A 25872-nucleotide genomic window follows, 5' to 3' on the forward strand; every position below is an offset into this window, starting at 1 on the left:
TCGCTCTTAAAGGGACCCTGGACGCTCTTAAAGGGACCCTGGACGCTCGTAAAGGGACCCATTTCGCTCTTAAAGGGACCCATTTCGCTCTTAAAGGGACCAAGGTCGCTCTAAAAAGGGACCCATTTTGCTCTTAAAGGGACATATTTCGATCTTAAAGGGACCTAGGTCGCTCTTGCAGGGACCAATTTCACTCTTAAAAGGACCAATTTCACGCTTAAAGGGACCCATTTCGCTCTTAAAGGGACCCATTTCGCTCTTAAAGGGACCAATTTCACTCTTGAAAGGACCAATTTCACGTTTAAAGGGACCCATTTCACTCCTAAAGGGACCCAGGTCGCTCTTAAAAGGACCCATTTTGCTCTTAAAGGGACATATTTCGCTCTTAAAGGGACATATTTTGCTCTTAAAGGGACATATTTCACTCTTAAAGGGACATATTTTGCTCTTAAAGGGACCCAGGTCGCTCTTAAAGGGACCAATTTCGCTCTTAAAGGGACCCAAGTCGCTCTTAAAGGGACCCAGGTTGCTCTTAAAAGGACATATTTCGCCTTGAAGGGACATATTTCGCTCTTAAAGGGACCCAGGTCGCTCTTAAAGGGACCAATTTCGCACTTAAAGGGACCCATTTCGCTCTTAAAGGGACCCAGGTCGCTCTTAAAAGGACCCATTTTGCTCTTAAAGGGACATATTTCGCTCTTAAAGGGACCCAGGTCGCTTTTAAAGGGACCCATTTTGCTCTTAAAGGGACCAATTTTGCTCTTAAAGGGACCCGTTTCGCTCTTAAAGGGACCCAGGTCGCTCTTAAAAGGACCCATTTTGCTCTTAAAGGGACATATTTCGCTCTTAAAGGGACCCAGGTCGCTTTTAAAGGGACCCATTTTGCTCTTGAAGGGACATATTTTGCTCTTAAAGGGACCCAGGTCGCTCTTAAAGGGACCCATTTTGCTCTTAAAGGGACCCATTTCACTCTTTAAGGGACCAAGGTCGCTCTTAAAGGGACCCAAGTCGCTCCTAAAGGGACCCATTTCGCTCTTAAAGGGACCCAGGTCGCTCTTAAAGGGACATATTTCGCTATTGAAGGGACATATTTCGCTCTTAAAGGGACCCAGGTCGCTCTTAAAGGGACCCAGGTCGCTCTTAAAGGGACCAATTTCACTCTTAAAGGGACCAATTTCGCTCTTAAAGGGACCCATTTCGCTCTTAAAGGGACCCAGGTCGCTCTTAAAGGGACCAATTTCACTCTTAAAGGGGCCCAGGTCGCTCTTAAAGGGACCCATTTTGCTCTTAAAGGGACATATTTTGCTCTTAAAGGGACATATTTCGCTCTTAAAGGGACCCAGGTCGCTCTTAAAGGGACCCAGGTCGCTCTTAAAGGGACCAATTTCACTCTTAAAGGGACCAATTTCGCTCTTAAAGGGACCCATTTCGCTCTTAAAGGGACCCAGGTCGCTCTTAAAGGGACCAATTTCACTCTTAAAGGGGCCCAGGTCGCTCTTAAAGGGACCCATTTTGCTCTTAAAGGGACATATTTTGCTCTTAAAGGGACATATTTCGCTCTTAAAAGGGACCCAGGTCGCTCTTAAAGGGACCCATTTTGCTCTTAAAGGGACATATTTCGCTCTTAAAGGGACCCAGGTCGCTCTTAAAGGGACCAATTTCACGCTTAAAGGGAACCATTTTGCTCTTAAAGGGACCAAGGTCTCTCTTAAAGGGACCAAGGTCGCTCTTAAAGGGACCCATTTTGCTCTTAAAGGGACATATTTTGCTCTTAAAGGGACATATTTTGCTCTTAAAGGGACCCAGGTCGCTCTTAAAGGGACCAATTTCACGCTTAAAGGGAACCATTTTGCTCTTAAAGGGACCAAGGTCTCTCTTAAAGGGACCAAGGTCGCTCTTAAAGGGACCCATTTTGCTCTTAAAGGGACATATTTTGCTCTTAAAGGGACATATTTCGCTCTTAAAGGGACCCAGGTCGCTCTTAAAGGGACCCATTTAGCTCTTAAAGGGACATATTTCGCTTTTAAAGGGACCCAGGTCGCTCTTAAAGGGACAAATTTCACGCTTAAAGGGACCCAATTTGCTCTTAAAGGGACCCATTTCGCTCTTAAAGGGACCCAGGTCGCTCTTAAAGGGACCCATTTTGCTCTTAAAGGGACCCGATTCGCTCTTAAACGGACATATTTTGCTCTTAAAGGGACATATTTCGCTCTTAAAGGGACATATTTTGCTCTTAAAGGGACCCATTTCGCTCTTAAAGGGACCCATTTGGCTCTTAAAGGAACCCATTTTGCTCTTAAAGGGACCCAAATTGCTCTTAAAGGGACCCAGGTCACTCTTAAAGGGACCCAGGTGGCTCTTAAAGGGACCCATTTCGCTCTTAAAGGGACCCAGGTCGCTCTTAAAGGGACCAATTTCACTCTTAAAGGGACCCAGGTCGCTCTTAAAGGGACCCATTTTGCTCTTAAAGGAACATATTTTGCTCTTAAAGGGACATATTTTGCTCTTAAAAGGGACCCAGGTCGCTCTTGAAGGGACATATTTCACTCTTAAAGGGACCCAGGTCGCTCTTAAATGGACCAATTTCACTCTTAAAGGGACCCATTTCGCTCTTAAAGGGACATATTTCGCTCTTAAAGGGACCCAGGTCGCTCTTAAAGGGACTAATTTCACTCTTAAAGGGACCAATCTTACGCTTAAAGGGACCCATTTTGCTCTTAAAGGGACCCAGGTCGCTCTTAAAGGGATATATTTCGCTCTTAAAGGGACATATTTTGCTCTTAAAGGGACCCAGGTCGCTCTAAAAGGGACCCATTTCGCTCTTAATGGGACCCATTTCGCTCTTAAAGGGACCCAGGTCGCTCTTAATGGGACCCAGGTTGCTCTTAAAGGGACCCATTTCGCTCTTAAAGGGACCCATTTCGCTCTTAAAGGGACCCAGGTTGCTCTTAAAAGGACCCATTTTGCTCTTAAAGGGACATATTTCGCTCTTAAAGGGACCAAGGTTGCTCTTAAAGGGACATATTTCGCTCTAAGGGACATATTTCGCTCTTAAAGGGACCCAGGTCGCTCTTAAAGGGATATATTTCGCTCTTAAAGGGACATATTTTGCTCTTAAAGGGACCCAGGTCGCTCTAAAAGGGACCCATTTCGCTCTTAATGGGACCCATTTCGCTCTTAAAGGGACCCAGGTCGCTCTTAATGGGACCCAGGTTGCTCTTAAAGGGACCCATTTCGCTCTTAAAGGGACCCAGGTTGCTCTTAAAAGGACCCATTTTGCTCTTAAAGGGACATATTTCGCTCTTAAAGGGACCAAGGTTGCTCTTAAAGGGACATATTTCGCTCTAAGGGACATATTTCGCTCTTAAAGGGACCCAGGTCGCTCTTAAAGGGACCCATTTTGCTCTTAAAGGGACCCAGGTCGCTCTTAAAGGGACCAATTTTGCTCTTAAAGGGACCAATTTTGCTCTTAAAGGGACATATTTCGCTCTTAAAGGGACCCAGGTCGCTCTTAAAGGGACATATTTTGCTCTTGAAGGGACTTATTTTGCTCTTAAAAGGACCCAGGTCGCTCTTAAAAGGGACCCAGGTTGCTCTTAAAGGGACCCGGGCCGCTCTTAAAGGGACCCAGATCGCCCTAGCAACATGGGTCCCTTTTAAGAGCAACATGACAATTTTAAGAGCAACAAGACCAATTTTGCTCTTAAAGGGACATATTTCGCTCTTAAAGGGACCCAGGTCGCTCTTAAAGGGACATATTTCGCTCTTAAAGGGACATATTTTGCTCTTAAAGGGACCCATTTCGCTCTTAAAGGGACCCATTTGGCTCTTAAAGGAACCCATTTTGCTCTTAAAGGGACCCAAATTGCTCTTAAAGGGACCCAGGTCACTCTTAAAGGGACCCAGGTGGCTCTTAAAGGGACCAATTTCACTCTTAAAGGGACCCAGGTCGCTCTTAAAGGGACCCATTTTGCTCTTAAAGGAACATATTTTGCTCTTAAAGGGACATATTTTGCTCTTAAAAGGGACCCAGGTCGCTCTTGAAGGGACATATTTCACTCTTAAAGGGACCCAGGTCGCTCTTAAATGGACCAATTTTACTCTTAAAGGGACCCATTTCGCTCTTAAAGGGACATATTTCGCTCTTAAAGGGACCCAGGTCGCTCTTAAAGGGACCCAGGTCGCTCTTAAAGGGACTAATTTCACTCTTAAAGGGACCAATTTCACGCTTAAAGGGACCCATTTTGCTCTTAAAGGGACCCAGGTCGCTCTTAAAGGGATATATTTCGCTCTTAAAGGGACATATTTTGCTCTTAAAGGGACCCAGGTCGCTCTAAAAGGGACCCATTTCGCTCTTAATGGGACCCATTTCGCTCTTAAAGGGACCCAGGTCGCTCTTAATGGGACCCAGGTTGCTCTTAAAGGGACCCATTTCGCTCTTAAAGGGACCCATTTCGCTCTTAAAGGGACCCAGGTTGCTCTTAAAAGGACCCATTTTGCTCTTAAAGGGACATATTTCGCTCTTAAAGGGACCAAGGTTGCTCTTAAAGGGACATATTTCGCTCTAAGGGACATATTTCGCTCTTAAAGGGACCCAGGTCGCTCTTAAAGGTACCAATTTCACTCTTAAAGGGACCAATTTCACTCTTAAAGGGACCAATTTTGCTCTTAAAGGGACCAATTTTGCTCTTAAAGGGACATATTTCGCTCTTAAAGGGACCCAGGTCGCTCTTAAAGGGACATATTTTGCTCTTGAAGGGACTTATTTTGCTCTTAAAAGGACCCAGGTCGCTCTTAAAAGGGACCCAGGTTGCTCTTAAAGGGACCCGGGCCGCTCTTAAAGGGACCCAGATCGCCCTAGCAACATGGGTCCCTTTTAAGAGCAACATGCGTCCCGTCCGTTTAAGAGCAACTTGGGTCCCGTTTCTTTAAGAGCGACTTGGATCCCTTTAAGAGCTACATAGGACTTTTTAAGAGCGACTTGGGTCCCGTCCCTTTAAGAGCGACTTGGGTCCCGCCACTTTAAGAGCGACTTGGGTACCTTTAAGAATGACTTGGGTCCCTTTAAGAGCGACATGGCTCCCGTCCCTTTAAGAGAGACTTGGGTCCCTTTAAGAGCGACTTACGTTCCTTTAAGGGCGACCTGGGTCCCTTTAAGAGCGATCTGAGTACTTATAATGGTAAAGATCATTGCTCGGTTACCATGACAATCTTACTCATGTCAGTGAGACAAAATCGTTAAAGGGAACCTGTCACCCCCCGTGCCGGGGTGACAGGCTCCCGACCCCCCGTTAGAGCCCCATATACTTACCTAATCCCGCCGGGTCCCGCTTCTGGAGGTGGTCGGGTGACGGAGATCTCAGCCGCTGCAGCCCGGCGCGCGCGCTGAGAGATGAGTCCAACGCTCATAGAGAATGACGGAGCGCTGGACTCTCCTGTCATTCTCTATGGGTGTTGGACTCATCTCTCAGCGCGCGCGCCGGGCTGCAGCGGCTGAGATCTCCGTCACCCGACCACCTCCAGAAGCGGGACCCGGCGGGATTAGGTAAGTATATGGGGCTCTAACTGGGGGTCGGGAGCCTGTCACCCCGGCACGGGGGGTGACAGGTTCCCTTTAAGGACCTTCCATATATTACATCTTCTATTGGCTAATAGTGGACATGTGACTGTGGATGGTGTGATACATTGCATGACGAGACCTTAGAGTTCCTATTGGCTGCTATATTTCAGCTATTTGCATATGTGCTGTGATTGGCTGTTAGCGGTTAGAGTGTGGCCATTATTTGCAATGGGCCATTATTTTCTATGGGAAATTCGGGGTCTTTAAACGTAAATTTCTTAAAAACGACAAATCCGATCGAAACGAAAAATAGATAGCACACCACACACTGCCGAGGGCTTCGAAACGCAGTTTGAATGGAGTGTGTGCACAAAGCGGTTCGGGCTGTATTACGCGCAGAAAAATGGCTGGAAGAAGAAGAAGAAGAAGAAACGGAAGAAGAATACGGATTACAATATAGTGCTTTTCAAGCACTATAAATACTTACTGTATACATATATATAATGGTAACAAAGGTAAAAATTTTCTGTATAATAAACTGTATAATGTCTAAATAGCAGTCATGGCTACCAAACAACACCAGTATACACAAAGGAAATATCACCATACATGTAACAGCCATACTGTTACTGAGTAAACCCAGTATAGAAGACTGATGCAGAATCTTCCAAACATTTTAGACTCCTCGCTCCAGTGCCGTGGCCCGAGTGCTAGATGGCAACACCAGGTGGGCTTCTGGTGTTTCACTGGGCCATGTAGCCAGGAGTGGTGATACACACCGGATACACTTTCACTGGGCTTTAAGGGAAGTGTGGGTGCAGGTGCAGCAGAGGAAAAATGAGCACAGAGTCCAGAACTTAAACAGGAGATAACTTTTACTTGAGAACCTCAGTGCAATACAGGTGAATAACTGTAATAGGTATAGTCCAGGTGTTGGTAGTGCTTGAGGTAGCAGGTTGTGATAAGTAAGAAGTAGAAGAAGTGCTACTCGACTTAGGTTAGGTTCAGGGACTTTTTTGGGGATCTTGCCTAATTAGTGCAGAACTCTGCCAGAATATTGTGTTAAATAACTTGGTGTAGAAGAAGAAGAAGTCCAGTGAAAATTTTTATTAAAGAATTGTATTGCCCCCCAAAAGTTATACAAATCACTAATATACACTTATTACAGGAAATGCACATAAAGTTCTTTTTTCCCTGCACTTACTACTGCATCAAGGCTTCACTTCCTGGATAACATGGTGATGTCACTTCCTGGATAACACGGTGATGTCACTTTCTGGACAACATGGTGATGTCACTTACTGGATAACATGGTGATGTCACAACTCGACTCCCAGAGCTGTGCGGGCTGTGGCTGCTGGAGAGGATGATGGCAGGGGGACACTGAGGTACACAGGGCACTGGAGGGACTTACCTTATCACGTTCCCCCATGTCCTCGAGCCTTCCCCGGTCTCTGCAGCTGCAGCTCTGCCTTCTGTCCCCATCTCTGCACTGACAGGCTAATCAGCCAATCACTGGCCTCGGTCCTCTCTCAGCCACTGATTGGCTGAGCAGACTGTCAGTGCAGTGACCGAAACAGAAGGCATTGCTGCAGAGGTAAGTAAGTACATTATTATTTTACACAAAAGGCAAGGGTTGTACGGACATCCCTAACGATGTCTGTGCAGCCCTTGCTACCCGATAGTCGGCCCGTGTAACTTTTTTGTATAATCAGGCCGTGTAATAGGACCCTAAGACAGGGTCTGACACCAATTGGTTTCTGGCTTTAGTTACTAAATGATACCATACACATGTGAAAAAACCTGGTAATCTTGGTGCAGACCTCTCTGTGCTGTAAACTGTAATCTGGGGATATGCTCTGCCTGTATATGTCATGGCATCTGAATAGATTGCGTCCATCTATTACCTGCTCCTCCACCAGACTAGATAATAGGTTATTAGTGCTTCGTCACGTTGGTTTTATTTCCTCTAGGACCCTTCGGATTTCCACCTGAAGTGTTACAATTTACCGCATTACACATAAGGAGACAGTGCACAGTGTGAAGCCTTCTACGCACCATCATTTGTCACTCAGCACCCACACACAATAATTGCTGCCTGCTAAGCTGATGTTATATTGACTTTCCCTGGACTGTAGTTAGGGCACTCACCCTATAATAATTGCTTAAGGGTTAAAATTAGCACTCATACATCTGGATCAGTGTCTGTATCGTCAGTCCCTGCAGTAAAGCGTGAAAAAAGCTGCAAGATCTCTCACAATATTTATTCCATGTTTAAAAATAAACTCAGTCCAATAGATCGATTCAAGAAGCCCCATGGATCCCAGCCAGAAACATGGCAATTGTTGCATTACTATTTCTTGTACTGGATGTGGTGGTCCATCTCCTGTTTCTAGGTACAAACATTCTAGGATAGCAGTAAAAATTGACACAGAATAGTGAGAAAATGAGATACTGTGACTAAACATCTATAAAACAAGTTATGAGACACCAATTGTTTTTTTTTTTTCTTTTATTTGACTTTTCTCCCTTTTGGAAACCTCACTAGTTTATTGAAAAATATTGCATTGACATACATTTTAGGACCCTTTGCACTGTACTTTTTGAAGCTCCTTTGACAGTGATTATAGCCTCCAGTCTTCTTTGCTATAATGCCACAAGGTTAACACACTTGGATTTGGGGATTATCTGCCTTTTTTTTTTTTTCTTCTACAAATTTTCCCATTATAAAAAGAAATTTTAAAAGAACATCGCATTATCCTCCCTTGCATGCTGGCTCACCTGAGCCGCCCAGATACCAGGATCCCCATTCATGATCGTCTTCTTGTATGAAGGTACAGTATATATGCACTGCCACATTCCTGTCGTGTACCCCCCCCCCCTTTTCTTTTCTTCTACCCTCTCTCCCGTTCCTTTCTTTCCTCTTCTTCTACTTTCTTTTTTCTTCCTTTCACCCTACTTCTCCAGGCTTCTTTCTTTGGACTTGTTATTTCTTGTTCTTATGCAATGGTCGCAGCTATGCTGTTTTTCTTTTTATTCCTGAGCAGAGAGCACGCCATCAGCATCATATATTGACGTGGATTATGTTCCTGCTGCGACTAGTTGAAAAAATATATATTTTTAAACTTTTGTTGTTTCTGTTGCAATACATGTCGATGTATACTTTCTATTTCTTATCTGTTAGGCCCAGTTCACACTGAGCAAGAACAGCAGAATTCCGCGGCGGGAATCCAGCCATGCTTAGTGTCCTGTGGTTAGTGAATAGGAAGGCGTGCGTGCCCGCTTCCTCTCCACTCACTGCAGGACACTGGGCACGGGGGGATTCTGCGGTTTTTGCTCAGAGTGAACTGGGCCTTATGCTAAAAATCTCTAATAAATTCACTTTTACAAAATAAAAAACATCACATGGAGATAATATCTAATGTTCAATACATCACACGTCCATATGACATAAATATTCATCATTCATTGCATCATCACCAAGCAGAGCCAGTTCTACTGTTAATGTGCTATTGAGTAAACCTTTCCGCACTTTAATATTAGCCACCTCTGCCCAGTATCGTGTTGTTACTTTACATGACCTGAAGAGATGTAAGAAACCAGCCTCTTCCATCCCACACTTATTGCAATTGGAACTGTCCTTCCAACCTATTCTCTTGAGAAAAGACAGAGTTTAATAGGTTCTTTGAAGTATTTTAAATTGTGTAAGTCTATGTTCAGGATTACTCGATACCCTAGATATTCCCTGAAGTACATTGTTCCAACTTTCCTCCTCAATTGGACCAATGTCCTTTTCCCATTACCCTTTATACCCTAATGAGGCCTTATCATTAGAATTTTATATATCCTAGAGCTTAGATGCCTGTCTCCTCTCAGACTTCTAATGCTATTTATACCTTCATTGTGCACCACTACAATTATATTTTCCTCTTTATGTCTGTTCATATGCATTTCTAACTTGCCAATATTTAAATTTATATTTGCGTTCGTGTTCGCTACCTATATCCAATTTCTTATATCTCTTAACAGTGCCTTTTCCACATAAATACTTAAAAGGGAACTCCACATAAGGAAAATTTGTTTTTTATTAAAAGTACATTAAAAGTTACATAGATGTGTCTATATAATGTATTACCATATCTATACGGTTCTGCCACACTGGTAGCTGATAGAAATGCAGGAAGTGAAGAAAAATGTGCCAATCCACATTGCTCCTGCTCCCTCTGCTCTCCCCCCTTAGGCAGTGTCGGACTGGGGTACCAAGGGCCCACCAGGGAATATGATTCTAGTGGCCCACCCTACATACACCAGATATAACCAGCACCACTAGCACCAGCAATGCTAGCTCACTACTAGTAACCTGTCAGTCACTCTATGCAAACAGCACAGCGTGCCATCTAATTTTCTTGAAAGATGAAGTCTCATGAAACTAACAAATCTCAGGCAGGCATGGGGTATAGGAACATAATAATGAAAGTATACTTACCTGTCCCCGCGTCCTCATAGTGCTTCCTTAACGATATCTGACAGACACCAGCCTCCTCAGCTCCTCCAGCTGCAACGTCACATACTCAGCTGATGGATCACCCACTCAGACAGGACACCACTGCAGACACTGACTAGCTGAGCGGGCAATCCATCAACTTCTCTGTGACATTGCAGCTGGAGCCAGGGCTGAGACGTACACCGAACCCGGGCCAAAATTACTTCTGGCAGCTGCGAGAGAGACCCGAGAGCAGAGCTACGGGGCACAGAGACTGGTAAGTATACTTTGTTTATTATCTTCACACACCCCACTGCCTGCCTGTCATTTCTTAGTTTCACAAGACTTCTCCTTTAGGGAATCTGTCAGCTGTACTGTAATTCAGGTTGTAAACGGCTGACACTGTTAGACGCTGTTACATCAAGAAGACACATGGTACTTTAAATACTATTTGTCTGGGCTTTTATAGCATAGAAATGCACATTACCTATATGTGTAGATAGTACACACCCACACACCCACACACACATTGACGATTTGATCAAATCTCTGATTTTATAATTTCCCTGCAACATATATATGATATATATTTATGGTGGTGTCCATGTTGCTATGATTGGTTAAACCAAAGAACGCAAAATAAAGTCACAACACAGTGTAATCAGGTGTCAAAGGGTCCTAATTTTATTTAAAATCACGTGACACTGAAAATGGCAGACCCCCGACTCACGAAGAGTCACCCTCCAGCACTCAGGCGAGGAAAAAACCCCTGCGGGCGAAACCTCGAGGGAGCCATGGCTGGAGAGTTGCCCCTCCCCTGGGCTTAGAGGGTAATACCACACTATAAATATAATAAACTGGATGGGAGAAAGATCTGGCTGGAATATCTGTCACCTTATTGGTGGCTAGGCGGATGTTTCTCTTTCCCTCCAGGTCCACTTCTCTAGAAGGTGGGGACTTGATAAAGGGGTAGTCTAAAGCAGACCACCCCTTTTCCCCTGCTAGAACCTCCAAATTACATCAAAGGTAGGGGGCAGTAAAGTAGTAAAGCTCAAGGTCCTCTGGCGCATCCAAGATGGCATTGATCAGGGCGCGGTGCATTGCTTTAAGGAACCTTCTTTATGACATAAGCGCTTGTCGTCACAGTGCACGGTTGCCATGGTTACTGCAGGTAAACACATCTGAAGCATTAACCCATTAATGACTGGCAATGCGCTTTACTGCAGAGGTCACTAAACACACGAGTGACTAAACAATCAGCTTATGGTTAGGCCACACTAAGGACACTAAATAATATGGTTTGATGTGGCCCATAGCAACCAATCACAGAGCAGCTTTCGTTTCTCAAATTACAAATTAGTAACTTGCCTATAGCAACCAATCAAAGTTCAGCTTTAATTTTACAAGAGCTTGTTCAGATATGAAAGGTGAGCTGTGATTGGTTGCTATGGGCGAATCAGACTATGTTTTGTCTCTGGCAGGTTGATAAAGCTGCTCCATTACTGTAAAGCTTATGATGATAAGGACTGAAAACACATGACATCAAGCTTCCCCATAATGCTTTGCAGTCAGCCCTTACTTCATATCTCCTAACTTTTTGGAGGGACACTTGTGGTTCACAGACATTTCTATACACTACAATTTACAGCATTTAGAAACCACTGGTATACGGTTATATATGGCGGACTTGTTAACTTGAGAGAGACTGCTGACAATCTGATTTAATTGTATATTGAAAGGGCTGTCAAAGAGTAATGGTGCAATTAAAGAGATTTGTTTGACAGATTTTTAAAGCCAAAGCCAGGAATGGATTTGAAAATAGGATAGATCCTACTCTTTCTTTTATGACCATTTCACTGTTTATAGTTAGTTCCTGGCTTTGGTTTCAAAGATCTGTCAGATAAATCTCTCTATGTAAACACACCTTTAGAGAGAAGCTGTTGAAATGAATAGAGAAGAAGGGCATCCCTGCCTGGATATTTATGATACAATTTGGTTGGTTAATGGTGTGTTTACACAGACAGATTTATCTGACAGATTTTTGAAGCCAAAGCCAGGAACAGACCATAAACAGGGAACGGGTCATAAAGGAAAGACTGAGATTTCCCCTCTTTTCAAATCCATTCCTGGTTTTGGCTTCCAAAATCTGTCAGATAAATCTGCCTGTGTAAACGCACCATCAGGGTCCATTTACACAGAAAGATTATCTAAAAGAGTATCTGCCAAAGATTTGAAGCCAAAGCCAGAAACAGACTATAAACAGAGATAAGGTCATACAGGAAAGCCTGAGATTTCTCCTCTTTTCAAATCCATTCCTGGTTTTGCCTTCAAATCTTTGGCAGATAATCTGTCAGATAATCTTTCTGTGTAAATGGACCCTAATGCTACGTTTACACGGAACGATAATTCGCCCAATCGTACAATTAACAATTTCAAAGTAAAAATTTTTCTTTTATAACGATCAGATTTAGATGGAACGATATATCGTACAGAAAATTCGATTTCCGATCGTTTTGTGATAAATTAAACCTATCTCGCACATAGGTAAAATCACTGAACGACTGTTTACACGGAACGATCGGCGAATTTTTTGCGAACGACGATTTAAGAACAAGTTAAAAGATCAAAATGAACGATTTCTCGCTCGTCGTTCGATCGTTCGCTGCGTTTACACGTACGATTATCGTTCGAATTCGATCGTTATCGTGCAAATTCGCACGATAATCTTTCCTTGTAAACCCAGCATTATGGTGCGTTTACACAGAAGGATTTATCTGACAGATTTTGGAAGCCAAAGCCAGGAATGGATTTAAAAAGAGGATAGATCACAGTCTTTCCTTTATGACCTGATCCCTGTTTATAGTCTGTTCCTGGTTTGGGCTTCAAAGATCTGACAGATAAATCTGTCTGTGTAAACGCACCATTTGCCTCTCAAGTTCACCAATGAAAAAGGAACAGAACATAACCTTCTTCCAGAAACAGCTCCACTCCTATCTATAGGGTAGCTCTTCCTTAATGATATCCAATAGCTACCTGCCTCCTGCAGCTCCACATACTCGCTGATAGATCGCTCGCTCAGCCAATCACTGACTGGGGATGGACACCGCTGTAGTCATTGACTGGCTGAGCATGCAGTCTATCAGCCGAGTATGTGACATTGGAGCTAAAGGAGCTGGGGCTATGACTGAAAATGATTTCCAGTGGCTGTGGGAGAGAGAGTGGCACGGGGCCTGGTGAGTATAGCTTCTTTATTATTTTCCCGCACCCACCTGCCTGTCATTTGTTTTTACAACACTTCAAGGGAACCTGTCAGATGTAATGCGTGTTCCTAACTGCTGACATTGTTAGATCCTTTTAGGACAAGAAGACACATGGTACCTTAAATATGTTTGTCTGTGCTTCTATAGCATAGAAAATGTTTTATTCTCTGGTACAAAGACTCAAAAAGGCTTCTCCAAGCTACTGAAAAGCAAAAAAGTCTACTCTCTTCTCCTTACCTGCTTAATTGACAGCTGGAAGCTGGAGTCCTCAGCAGGTTTAGACGTGGGAGGGGGAGGTACAAGTGAGCGCACATAACTAGAGATAATCGAACAGCAGAAAATGTTAGGTTCTATAGAACTTGAACCTTGTTGAACCTTCCGCATTTGATTCCCGGTGCCTTCCCGGTCCGTGGGGAAGGAGGAGACAGCCCGGGTACCACCTGGAATTCTGGGACTAAGCCTAGGTAATAGTCCCGGAATTCGAGGCGGTACCCAGGCTGTCTCCTCCTTCCCCACAGACCAGGAAGCTCTTTACTTTATTCCAATATCAGTGTTACAGGTAGAGAATACAGCATGCTGTGTGGTGTTACAGGTAGAGAATACAGCGCTGTGTGGTGTTACAGGTAGAGAATACAGTGTGCTGTGTGGTGTTACAGGTAAAGAATACAGCGTGCTGTGTGGTGTTACAGGTAGTGAATACAGTGTCCAGTGTGGTGTTACAGGTAGAGAACACAGTGTGCTGTGTGGTGTTACAGGTCGAGAATACAGCGTGCTGTGTGGTGTTACAGGTAGTGAATACAGTGTCCTGTGTGGTGTTACAGGTAGAGAATACAGTGTGCTGTGTGGTGTTACAGGTAGAGAATACAGCGCTGTGTGGTGTTACAGGTAGAGAATACAGTGTGCTGTGTGGTGTTACAGGTAAAGAATACAGCGTGCTGTGTGGTGTTACAGGTAGTGAATACAGTGTCCAGTGTGGTGTTACAGGTAGAGAACACAGTGTGCTGTGTGGTGTTACAGGTCGAGAATACAGCGTGCTGTGTGGTGTTACAGGTAGTGAATACAGCGTCCTGTGTGGTGTTACAGGTAGAGAATACAGGGTGCTGTGTGGTGTTACAGGTAGAGAATACAGCGTGCTGTGTGGTGTTACAGGTAGAGAATACAGTGTGCTGTGTGGTATTACAGGTAGAGAATACAGTGTGCTGTGTGGTGTTACAGGTAGAGAATACAGTGTCCTGTGTGGTGTTACAGGTAGAGAACACAGTGTGCTGTGTGGTGTTACAGGTCGAGAATACAGCGTGCTGTGTGGTGTTACAGGTAGTGAATACAGTGTCCTGTGTGGTGTTACAGGTAGAGGATACAGCGTGCTGTGTGGTGTTACAGATAGAGAATACAGTGTTCTGTGTGGTGTTACAGGTAGAGAATACAGCGTGGTGTGTGGTGTTACAGATAGAGAATACAGTGTGCTGTGTGGTGTTACAGGTAGAGAATATAGTGTGCTGTGTGGTGTTACAGGTAGAGAATACAGTGTGCTGTGTGGTGTTACAGGTAGTGAATACAGTGTCCTGTGTGGTGTTACAGGTAGAGGATACAGCGTGCTTTGTGGTGTTACAGGTAGAGAATACAGCGTGCTGTGTGGTGTTACAGGTAGAGAATACAGCGTGCTGTGTGGTGTTACAGGTAGAGAATACAGGGTGCTGTGTGGTGTTACAGGTAGAGAATACAGCGTGCTGTGTGGTGTTACAGGTAGACAATACAGTGTGCTGTGGGGTGTTACAGGTAGAGAATACAGTGTGCTGTGTGGTTTTACAGGTAGAGAATACAGCGTGCTGTGTGGTGTTACAGGTAGAGAATACAGTGTGCTGTGTGGTGTTACAGGTAGAGAATACAGTGCTGTGTGGTGTTACAGGTAGAGAATACAGTGTGCTGTGTGGTGTTACAGGTAGAGAATACAGTGTGCTGTGTGGTGTTACAGGCAGAGAGAATAAAGCGTGCTGTGTGGTGTTGCAGGTAGAGAATACAGTGTGCTGTGTGGTGTTACAGGGAGAGAATACAGTGTGCTGTGTGGTGTTACAGGGAGAGAATACAGCGTGCTGTGTGGTGTTACAGGTAGAGAATACAACGTGCTGTGTGGTGTTACAGGTAGAGAATACAGTGTGCTGTGTGGTGTTACAAGTAGAGAATACAGCATGCTGTGTGGTGTTACAGGTAGAGAATACAGCGTGCTGTGTGGTGTTACAGGTAGAGAATACAGCGTGCTGTGTTGTGTTACAGGTAGAGAATACAGTGTGCTGTGTGGTGTTACAGGTAGAGAATACAGAGTCCTGTGTGGTGTTACAGGTAGAGAATACAGTGTGCTGTGTGGGTGGGACCACAATGAAATTATAAAGTACTGCAAATAATTCAGTAACACAATGAAACTGCAATGTGTGAACACAGCCTAGATGTTCTGCAACAGATTTGGGTGGAAAATGGGCAGGGTGGGGGACTGTGATGAACAGCTGAGGGAAAGCATTGCATTCTGGAACCTGTAGTACTGTGTAGAACTGCTCAACCAGGAAGTACAGCCACACAATACAGAACAAAACCCCCCAAAACAAATGGATTTTTGGTAGTTTTGAAACTGGGATAGATAGGTAAGTAATGCTATTTGCTTCTGAAGAAGGTTAATTTTTTAACCTCTGCCTGGAGTTCCCCTTTAACCCTTATTAATTTCTTACTCTTCCAGAATTGTGGCATGAATTTTAAAAGTTTCCACAAAGTTTGGTTGGTGTCATAACAGGGGGTCGGTGTCCAATCTAATGTTCAGGCATCCTGCTCTCTGGTCTGAGCGCACGCCGAGGCCTCCATCAGGCGCATCACCGCATGCTCCGTCCTCACCGCAGCCAAGGCAACTGACCAAGCCTTCTGTAATAGCAACGCCACCAGCTCCAGGATCTGCGATCTCCACCACCGGGGACCCACTGCCAAACTATCCAGTACACTAACCCATCGGGGGGCATTAAACTGCTTCATGATGGGAAGCACCAAATGAGGGAGAGGCGAGGAGCCGCAGCGGCATTACATCATGCCGTTCATGCTCATTTGATTATCTGCCATTCTTTGGACAGCTGTTATGGGTGTCCCCTTCCTCTGCCAGGAGTAACTCCTATAAGAGAAACAGATCGATACGATAGCACTGCCGGCTGCTAGTGAAAGTGCTCAATGCAGTAAGATTCTAGGTGCATTGCCCCCTGGGAAACATGAATATGCAAAAGGAGAACCTATGTAGCCTCATTGAAGAGTCCCCTAACTCCTGGCAGAGGAAGGGGAAACCCATAACAGCTGTCCCATGACTTGTGTGTTCACCTGCAATGTCTCCCTCCCTGTGAGCTCTTTACTCTGCAATAAACCACCGTAGTCTCTACAAATGCCAGATTTTCAACTTTTATATATCTCATGCTGGTTTTCATCTGAGCACCACCACAGTGACATATCTTAGACTCCATTTTTCCTGGCACATATAAAGGACTAAACACGTTGTTTGCTACCAGTGCGGGTCTTCTGTCTCTATCAAATAACTACTTTTATATAGTAGTATAGTAGTATATAATACTGCTCCCAGGGCCGATTCTGGGGTTTCTGCCGCCTGAGGCAAACCTCAGGCGGCCGCCCCCTCACAACCCCCCCATCCCCCCCCCCCCGCCGCGGTAACCGAATCACCCGCGCCTGCATCCCCCGCACCCCCCCCCCCGCCGCCGTAACCGAATCACCCGCGCCTGCACCCCCCGCACCCCCCCCCTGCCGCCGTAACCGAATCACCCACGCCTGCACCCCCCGCACCCCCCCCCCCCGCCGCCGTAACCGAATCACCCGCGCCTGCACCCCCCGCACCCCCCCCCCCCCCCTGGGCCGGCCCTGCAGCCACTCACCTGTCCTGCAGCAGCCGTCCCGTCCCGCTTACCGCTGTCCCTCGCCGACAGTCAGCAGCTGTCATCGCCGCCAACGCTCACCGCTGTCTCCCGACCCTGCAGCCGCTCACCTGTCCTGCCGCAGCCGTCCCGTCCCACCGCCAACGCTCACCGCTGTTCCTTTCCGCGCTCCAGTGCCGTCAGTCAGCAGCTGTCATCGCCCTCCAGAGAGTCGTGAGTGCCTGGGGTCAGCGGGGGCATCGCAGCCCCCGCTGACCCCGGGCACTCACGACTCGCTGGAGGGCGATGACAGCTGCTGATTGACGGCGCGGGACAGCGGTAAGCGTTGGCGGCGGGACGGGACGGCTGCGGCAGGACAGGTGAACGGCTGCAGGGCTGCTGTCTGCCGCCGGCAATACTCATTCCGCCTCATGGCAGAAACGGCCCTGACTGCTCCTATATACAAGTATATAACTACTACTGTATAATACAGCTGCTATATACAAGAATATACAGTAACTACTATAATACTGCTCCTATGTACAAGAATATAACTACTATAATACTGCTCCCTATGTACAGGAATATAACAACTATAATACTGCTCCTATGTACAAGAATATAACTACTATAATACTGCTCCTATATACAAGAATATAACTACTATAATACTGCTCCTATGTACAAGAATATAACTACTATAATACTGCTCCTATATACAAGAATATAACTACTATAGTACTGCTCCTATATACAAGAATATAACTACTATAATACTGCTCCTGTGTACAAGAATATAACCACTATAATACTTCTTCTATGTACAAGAATATAACTACTATAATACTTCTCCTATGTACAAGAATATAACTACTATAATACTGCTCCTATATACAAGAATATAACTACTATAATACTGCTCCCTATATACAGGAATATAACTACTATAATACTGCTCCCTATGTACAATAATATAACTACTATAATACTGCTCCTAAGTACAAGAATATAACTACTATAATACTATGTACAAGAATATACTGTAACTACTATAATACAGCTCCTATGTTTAAGATTATAACTACTATAATACTGCTCTTGTGTATAAAGATATAACTACTATAATAACAATGTAGAGAAATAGAGTCTCGCACTCACCAACTTGAAAGATGCAGGTGGTTTATTTCAGACACATCGGAGCATATGCAGCAGGGAGAGGGAAGGTGGAATGGCAGGTGCGTTCACAGAGGAGCAACAATGTTTCACGCCCACTAAGGCGCTTCGTCGGGCTAGGAACAGCGTGTACGTGAGGGGGAGGTGCATATATACAAGTGAACAATAAAGTTACAAAAGTATCAATAAAGTTACAGATAAGTTACAATGCAAATAAACATATGGCAAAACATCAAAGGAGGGTATTGAGATCGTTCCTCTCATTGAGGCCACAAGGTCCTGTGGCGTCTAAACGCAAAATCCATAGCGTCTCGCGTTTGAGAAGGAGCTTGAGCCTATCCATGCCTGTGGTTGGGGGGTTAACCCTTTCAAGGCCGATAAAGCGGAGTAGCTTTGTGTCACCAGAGTGTGCGGACCGTACGTGTTCTATTAGCCGGGGCACTCCCTTGCCCGTGCGCACAGAGTACAAATGCTCTTTAAACCTAGTCCAAAGGGGACGTTTGGTTTTTCCTACATAGTACCTGTGGCACGGGCAGAGGATGGCATAGATAACGTGAGTGGTCCTGCACGTAATAAAATCGCGGATGAAACAGTCCTTACCCCCTAAATTGATGAAGGTGAGACACAACATCTGGGGGCAGTATTGGAAAGTGCCACACCGCTTATTACCTTCCGGTAAACAGCGGTCGAGCCAGTTCCCTGGTCTAGTGGCGTGACCTTCTTTAAGGGCATCTGCTATGGTCCTGCTTTTCCTAAAGGTGATCAGTGGCTTCCGATCCGCCACCATTTTCAGGTCACTATCCTGCTGCAGTAGAAACCAGTGGTTTTTTATGATCTTCATCACGGTGTCATTAATGTTACTATTCTGTAATGCAAATGTGAATCTTTTTGTATCCGCACTGAAAGTTTTTTTGGGGGGACCGCTGGGTCTGGAACGGATGAGGGAAGATCTATGGCGGGCATTAGCCTTAATGAGGGCTTCATCCACTAAAGGTCTGGGGTACCCCCTATCTAGTAGACGTGATTTTAATGCAGCAGCCTGGTGCTGGAAACCCTTCTCGGTATTATTAATGCGTTTAAGGCGCAACATCTGACTGAAGGGTATAGAACTTCTCACTCTGGTGACACAAAGCTACTCCGCTTTATCGGCCTTGAAAGGGTTAACCCCCCGACCACAGGCATGGATAGGCTCAAGCTCCTTCTCAAACGCGAGACGCTATGGATTTTGCGTTTAGACGCCACAGGACCTTGTGGCCTCAATGAGAGGAACGATCTTAATACCCTCCTTTGATGTTTTGCCATATGTTTATTTGCATTGTAACTTATCTGTAACTTTATTGATACTTTTGTAACTTTATTGTTCACTTGTATATATGCACCTCCCCCTCACGTACACGCTGTTCCTAGCCCGACGAAGCGCCTTAGTGGGCGTGAAACATTGTTGCTCCTCTGTGAACGCACCTGCCATTCCACCTTCCCTCTCCCTGCTGCATATGCTCCGATGTGTCTGAAATAAACCACCTGCATCTTTCAAGTTGGTGAGTGCGAGACTCTATTTCTCTACATTGTTATTTGCTCCTCTTTGCTTTGCCTCTGCACCGCAACTCAGTGGTAAGGACACCATCGCTTACAGCCGTGTATCTCCTGTCCTGTTTATCCTGACTCAGTGCTCCCCATATCAGCTAGTGCCGGACACCTTTTCTCCCCTCACCATAACTACTATAATACTGCTCCTATATCCAAGAATATAACTATTATAAATAGGCTTAGCAGCATTAGTATCAGCCATAGGTGTGATGTGCAGCGTGATGTGCTCCTCTATCTCCATGTCAGATAACTATTATAATGCTGCCTTCTACGTACAAAAATATATAACTACTATAATGTTGCCTTCTACGTACAAGAATATCACTACTATAATACTGCCCCCTATGTACAATATAACTGCTATTATACTGTATCATAATAGATATATTCATGAGCAATGTTCTGATTTCTATAATTATACATTTTGTATGACCAGTGTTACAATGGTACATTCTTCTCCCCCCTTTGGCCTGGTTGTTACAATTTTATCAGCACTGTTTGTTTGGAGCAGGAGAAATGATGCCTACAGCGTATAATAGATCTGCTGGTGACCCGCACGTCTTCATGTACAGTGGGATCAGTTTGGTGCCCAGGGCAAGGACAGAAGGGGCAACAAGTAGCCGGAAGGGTGTCTGTTAGTGGCATAGCATGCTACCAGCTCGGTGTCCTTGGCAATTATGCATTTTTGGAACATTACATGATGGGAATGCACTGCTGCTTAGGTCACTGAGAATGTATCACACATGATAGGCTTGGATACACAAGCTTAGCACACAGCATTACATATGACAGGTTTAGGTTCACAAGATCAGTATCGCATATAAATTGCATAGATGAATTGGCTATCGGCACAAAATCACATAATAGGATTAGATACAGTACAAATTATGTATTATTAACTAACGTGAGAATAATTCACAAATTACCCACATTGAGGAGTAAATTATAGTGTTATTATAGGTAACTGAACTACATCATTGTTAATAGCAGAAATAACATAGGGGAGAATCATAGATTGTATACGGTTGAGAAGCTGTTAGTGATTATAGATGTGTGTCACTGACAATGACAGCAGTTATACTATATAATGTAATATATGGAGGAGATGGATGCAAGATGCCCGACTCCTGTCATTACTAATAACCAAACAGCAATCTGGACAACAAACAGTGAAATGCAGGAAATGTACATAATGATTTATATCTACAAGGTACTCGCCAATATATGCATCTTACTGTAAGCGAGGTTGCCATGATATCTATGTACAAAAATATAATTATAATGTGACTAGTACAAGAATAAAACTACAACAATATGTCTGTGTGCATGGGAATATAACTATTATAATACTGCTGTTTATGTACAAGAATATAACTACAATAATACTGCCTCCTATGTACAACAATATAACTACTATAATACTGCCTCCTATATATAAGAATATAACTACTATAATACTGCTCCTATATATAAGAATATAACTACTATAATCATGCCTCCTATGTATAAGAATATAACTACTATAATGCACAAGCCTGGAGGACAGTAGGAGCAGTATTTTAGTAGTTACCGTATTTTCCGGCATATAAGGCGACTAGGCAAGACAACCCCTGACTTTCAAGAAGATGGTCAGGGGTTCGCCTTATACGCCGGAAAATGTTACCCCTGCCTGACCGCAGCAGGGCGTTGACTGCACCTACATTTAGAAAAAAAACAAACAGTTAAGTCACCTGGGGCCCATTCCCGGCCTCCGTGCGACTCCTGGCCCGTTCCCGGCACAGGCAGTGTGATGTACACTGCCTGCGCCGGGGGTCCCCCAAAGCTCTCCCGAACAGCCAAACTGCCGGGAGAGCTTCGGGAGAATGACAGAGGCTTCGGATACTTCCAGAGCCCCCGTCATTCTTACAAAGCTCTCCTAGAAGCTCGGCTGTTTCCTGCCTGTGCCGGGAACAGGCCAGGAGGTGCGCAGGGGCCGGGAACAGGCCCCAGGTGAGTTAACTGGGGTTTTTTTTTGTTTTTTTTAAATAATGGTCATCCCATATGGTGGGGATGCAGACATAGAACCTTTTTGGTCAAAACCATGCTTACTAGGGATAGAGATACAGTACAATACTTGCGAAAGCCAGGGAAAGGAAAGACCTGACATACAATGGGGGGAAGGTGGCGCTTTATCCCGATTACTCCAGAACCACGCATGTATTACGGTTCAGGGAAAGTTATGGTAAAATTTATAAATTATGTTCTACTTGGGGAGGTAAGCGGTGGGCATGTGGGGGTGGAGATAGTGGGTAGATGGAGTCCATTGCTGGAAGATACTAGTACGGGACAGTCAGGGGGGGAGGGAAGGGGGGGATCGAGCGGGTGGAGAAAGAGAAAATTCTTTTTTTTCTTTTTTTTGTTGAATTATGACATCGTTTGATTTCTCGGTGTGTAATGTGAGAGGAACGGGGGACAAGACCAAGCGTAAAGCAATGTTTGACCTTATTAACCGACATCTACCTGCAGTGGTGTGTATTCTTGAAATTCATACCACAGTAGAGACCTATAGACGATTACGTAGACGTTGGGCAGGCCAGAAGTTCCACTCTGGATCCTCAGGACATTCTGCAGGTATCTATATTAATACACCATCATATTAAATTTAGCCTTAAGGGGAAAAAATAGAACAAAGAGGAAGATATATTTTTCTACATTGTTGAATTTTTAATGACGAATTGATACTGGCTGTGGTCTATGTTCCCCCTCCCTTCACACCAGATGTTTTATTAAATTTGTTGGAATTTTTGAAAGATAAACAGGAGAAACCAGTTATAGTAATGGAAGATTTTAATTCTGTTATGATTCCAGAGGAGGATAGGCTCAGTAGTAGGACCACCTTCCTCCCATCCCTCCCCCCTGGCAAGGTTTGCTCGGGAGGTTGGATGGGAGAACACTTGGCGGTGTTTGTATGGGGCCAGACAGGCCTTTTCGTGCTTCAGTACCTCCTACTGCTCAGCGTCCAGAATTGATTGGTCCTGTATAACAGGCTAGCATTAACGAAAATCATGAAGATGACCTCTGAGCCACATGCCCTATTGGACCATACACCAGTCCAGTTAACAATGAGCTGAGGGAGGGAACAAGTACCAGCGGGAAAAAGAAGAAATGGTAGTATGAGAATTAATGCACACTGGATGTCTATAATAGATAGTGACAACAAGATAGGGAAAGAAGTAGAAGTATTTTGGCAGATTAATAAAGGCTCAGTGTCCATACAAATAGTATGGGACACATTAAAATCCTTTTTTCGAGGGCTTGTAATTCAAGAAATAGCGTTTACAAAGAAAAATTTCGGCCAAAAAAAATAGAACTAAAACAGGCCGTTCAAAGGCAACAAGATATATATATAGGTAATCACTCAACAGTAAGCTTAGCTGCGCTCCAAGAGGCCCAAGAAAAATATACGTCTTATTTGTTAGTAAAAGCATAACATAAAATGTTTTTTTTTTTCAAAAGAAATAATACTTTTTGGAAGAAGGTAAACCGAATAAATTGTTGACCACTATAATTAAGGCCCAAGAGGATAAGAAAGAAATAACAGCATTAAGGCAGAAAGACGGGAAGGTAACTAATGAACCAAGGGAGATTGAGGAAATGTTGGTTGCACTTTATTCTAATCTATATAAACTGGAAGGAGCAGCCCCAATAGAACAAATAACAACATTTTTTACATCATTAGATCTGCCCAGGCTAGAGGAGAAGGTTGAGAGTGAGCTGGGAAATCCCCTAAGGCTGAGGAATAACAGACAATTTTTAAAACAATGACAAATAATTCTAATCTGGGTCCAGATGGACTGCCTTTTGAATTGTATAAAAATGTGCTGATGTGCTTCTTCCTAAAATATTGGAATTTATTAATGAATCCTGTACCACTGGTACTCTCCCACCCGCTATCATGGAAGCTGCCATTATTATTTTTCCAAAGAAAAACAAAGATCCTTTAGATATTTCGGCATATCGTCTTACATCTTTATTAAACTCAGATACCAAGATTTTTTCCGAACTGGTAGCTAATAGAATAAAACGGGTGGTTCCAGATGTAGCGGGTAGAGATCACAATGGGTTTATCCTTGGCTGATCAGTATGTGGGAACATTGAAAGAGTATTCGCCAACCTACAGGTGGAGGCGGAGGCCCCCCCATTCCGCAGTTAAGGCGTTTGACAGGGTGAAATGGGGGTACCTTTGGGAGGTATTGAAGGCCATGAGGTTTAGATCTACAATGATTAAGTGGATTAAGATGTTCTATTTTAGACCGATGGCCCGGTTGATCATTAATGGGAAATGCTTAAGGGAGTTTAGTTTGTCATGGAGCACACGACAGGGGTGTTATATTGTTTACCTTGTATGTTGAACTACTGCCCAGAATGATAAAGAGTGACCCACTAATCAGTGGGTTTGGAATGGGAGGGAGGGAAGATCACATTGTCTTATATGCGGACAATATCCTGTTATTCGTTTGAGACCCAGTTGTGGGCATTCCTAAGGTGATGGAAAAACTAAAAAGTTTTTCGGGGTCTGTCAGGATTTAAAGGAACCTTGATAAAATCTATCATTTTTAATTTAAATGTACAGGGAGAACAGGGGGAATTGTATGGGCTGAAGAGGGAGGATGAGGCCTTTGAGTATTTGGGTGTTAAAATAACTAAGGACCCTAATAGGTTTATAGAATATAACATCAGGCCGCTCTGGGCGAAAATAAAAAATAAAACGGAAATCAGGACTAAAGTAATCGTATCTATGGCCAATAGGGTAGCACTGGTGAAGAGACCAAGGACCCGATATAGATCCTTCACCTCGTTAAGGGAAGATGGGGAACTAGCCCTCCACGATTTCAGGCCTATCTTCTACGTAGTGACACTCTTACAGATTAAAAATCCATTCTCCTTGGTAGGGAAGTATATATTGAAGGATAATGGTACTATAGCCGAGACATTATTGGAGGTTATTGAGTCAGATAGAAAGGTGACAGACGCTAAACAAAATCTTTCTCAATTTAAACAATGGGTTTACACGTGGAGAAGGATGAAGAAAATTTTTCAAATATACAGTACACTAGTACGAAAATCACTTTATTATGGGATAATCACAGGTTTACACAAGGGAATAGTATAGATTTCCTCCTCAAGATTAGGGTGGGGATTAGGAAGGTTACACAGCTATTTGACAACAGCCACCTTAAATCTTCAGAACAATTGCAGCAGGAATATGATTTGGGACGTAGATAAAAATTTTTGTACTTGCAACTTAAGCACGCGATCAGATATACGCCGAATAAAGAGGTTTTTAGGGTACAGAGTTATGCACTTATAGATATCTGGGGAAACGATAAGTGCCTGAAATGCGGGCAGGATAAAGCCAATTACACACATATGATCTGGCAATGTAATTACTGCCAAGAATTCTGGAGGGTAGTGCTAAGGCAGATTAATGGGAAACTATAGATAGCACTGCCATATAACGCTTTATGTGTTGTTTTGGGATGGACTCTGGAAGTGATAAAGCATAGAGACATAATTTTAAAGTTTTTTAAATTTTAAATTACTGCTGCTTGCTAAAAAAAGAAAAAAAAAAAAGACTGAAGACAACTGTTTTTTTTTTTAAATTTTGGTAAAAGTCGTCTGAAGGTGTAAACTCTAATGGGAACTTTTATTCCATTAGCAGAGTAGACAGATCACATGTGGTGCCAGGTTTAAGTGAGCGTGCACAGCCATTTATACTTTATATATGGCGTGTAAGCCAATGCCTCACAGACATGGGGCTGACTGCAAAATATTACCTTCATATATAACACGCTGATCTGCCTCCTTGACATGCTCCACACGTCTCATGGTTTTTTTTTTTTTTATTGAGCGGAAGGTTCGTACCTTTGTATTCAAAATTAC

General features: G+C 44.0%; 1 long non-coding RNA gene across 1 annotated transcript in view; it reads right to left on the reverse strand.

Moving 5' to 3' along the window:
- Nucleotides 1-8090: 8090 nt before the first annotated feature.
- Nucleotides 8091-25872, reverse strand: part of LOC138772532 (uncharacterized) — a 70468-nt gene continuing 52686 nt past the window's right edge. Inside the window, exon 3 of the long non-coding RNA XR_011359776.1 lies at nucleotides 8091-8658. This is a non-coding gene — a long non-coding RNA (uncharacterized lncRNA). The remainder of the gene's footprint in view (nucleotides 8659-25872) is intronic.

The sequence above is a fragment of the Dendropsophus ebraccatus genome, chromosome 14, assembly GCF_027789765.1.
Source record: "Dendropsophus ebraccatus isolate aDenEbr1 chromosome 14, aDenEbr1.pat, whole genome shotgun sequence".
NCBI classification, from domain to species: domain Eukaryota; kingdom Metazoa; phylum Chordata; class Amphibia; order Anura; family Hylidae; genus Dendropsophus; species Dendropsophus ebraccatus.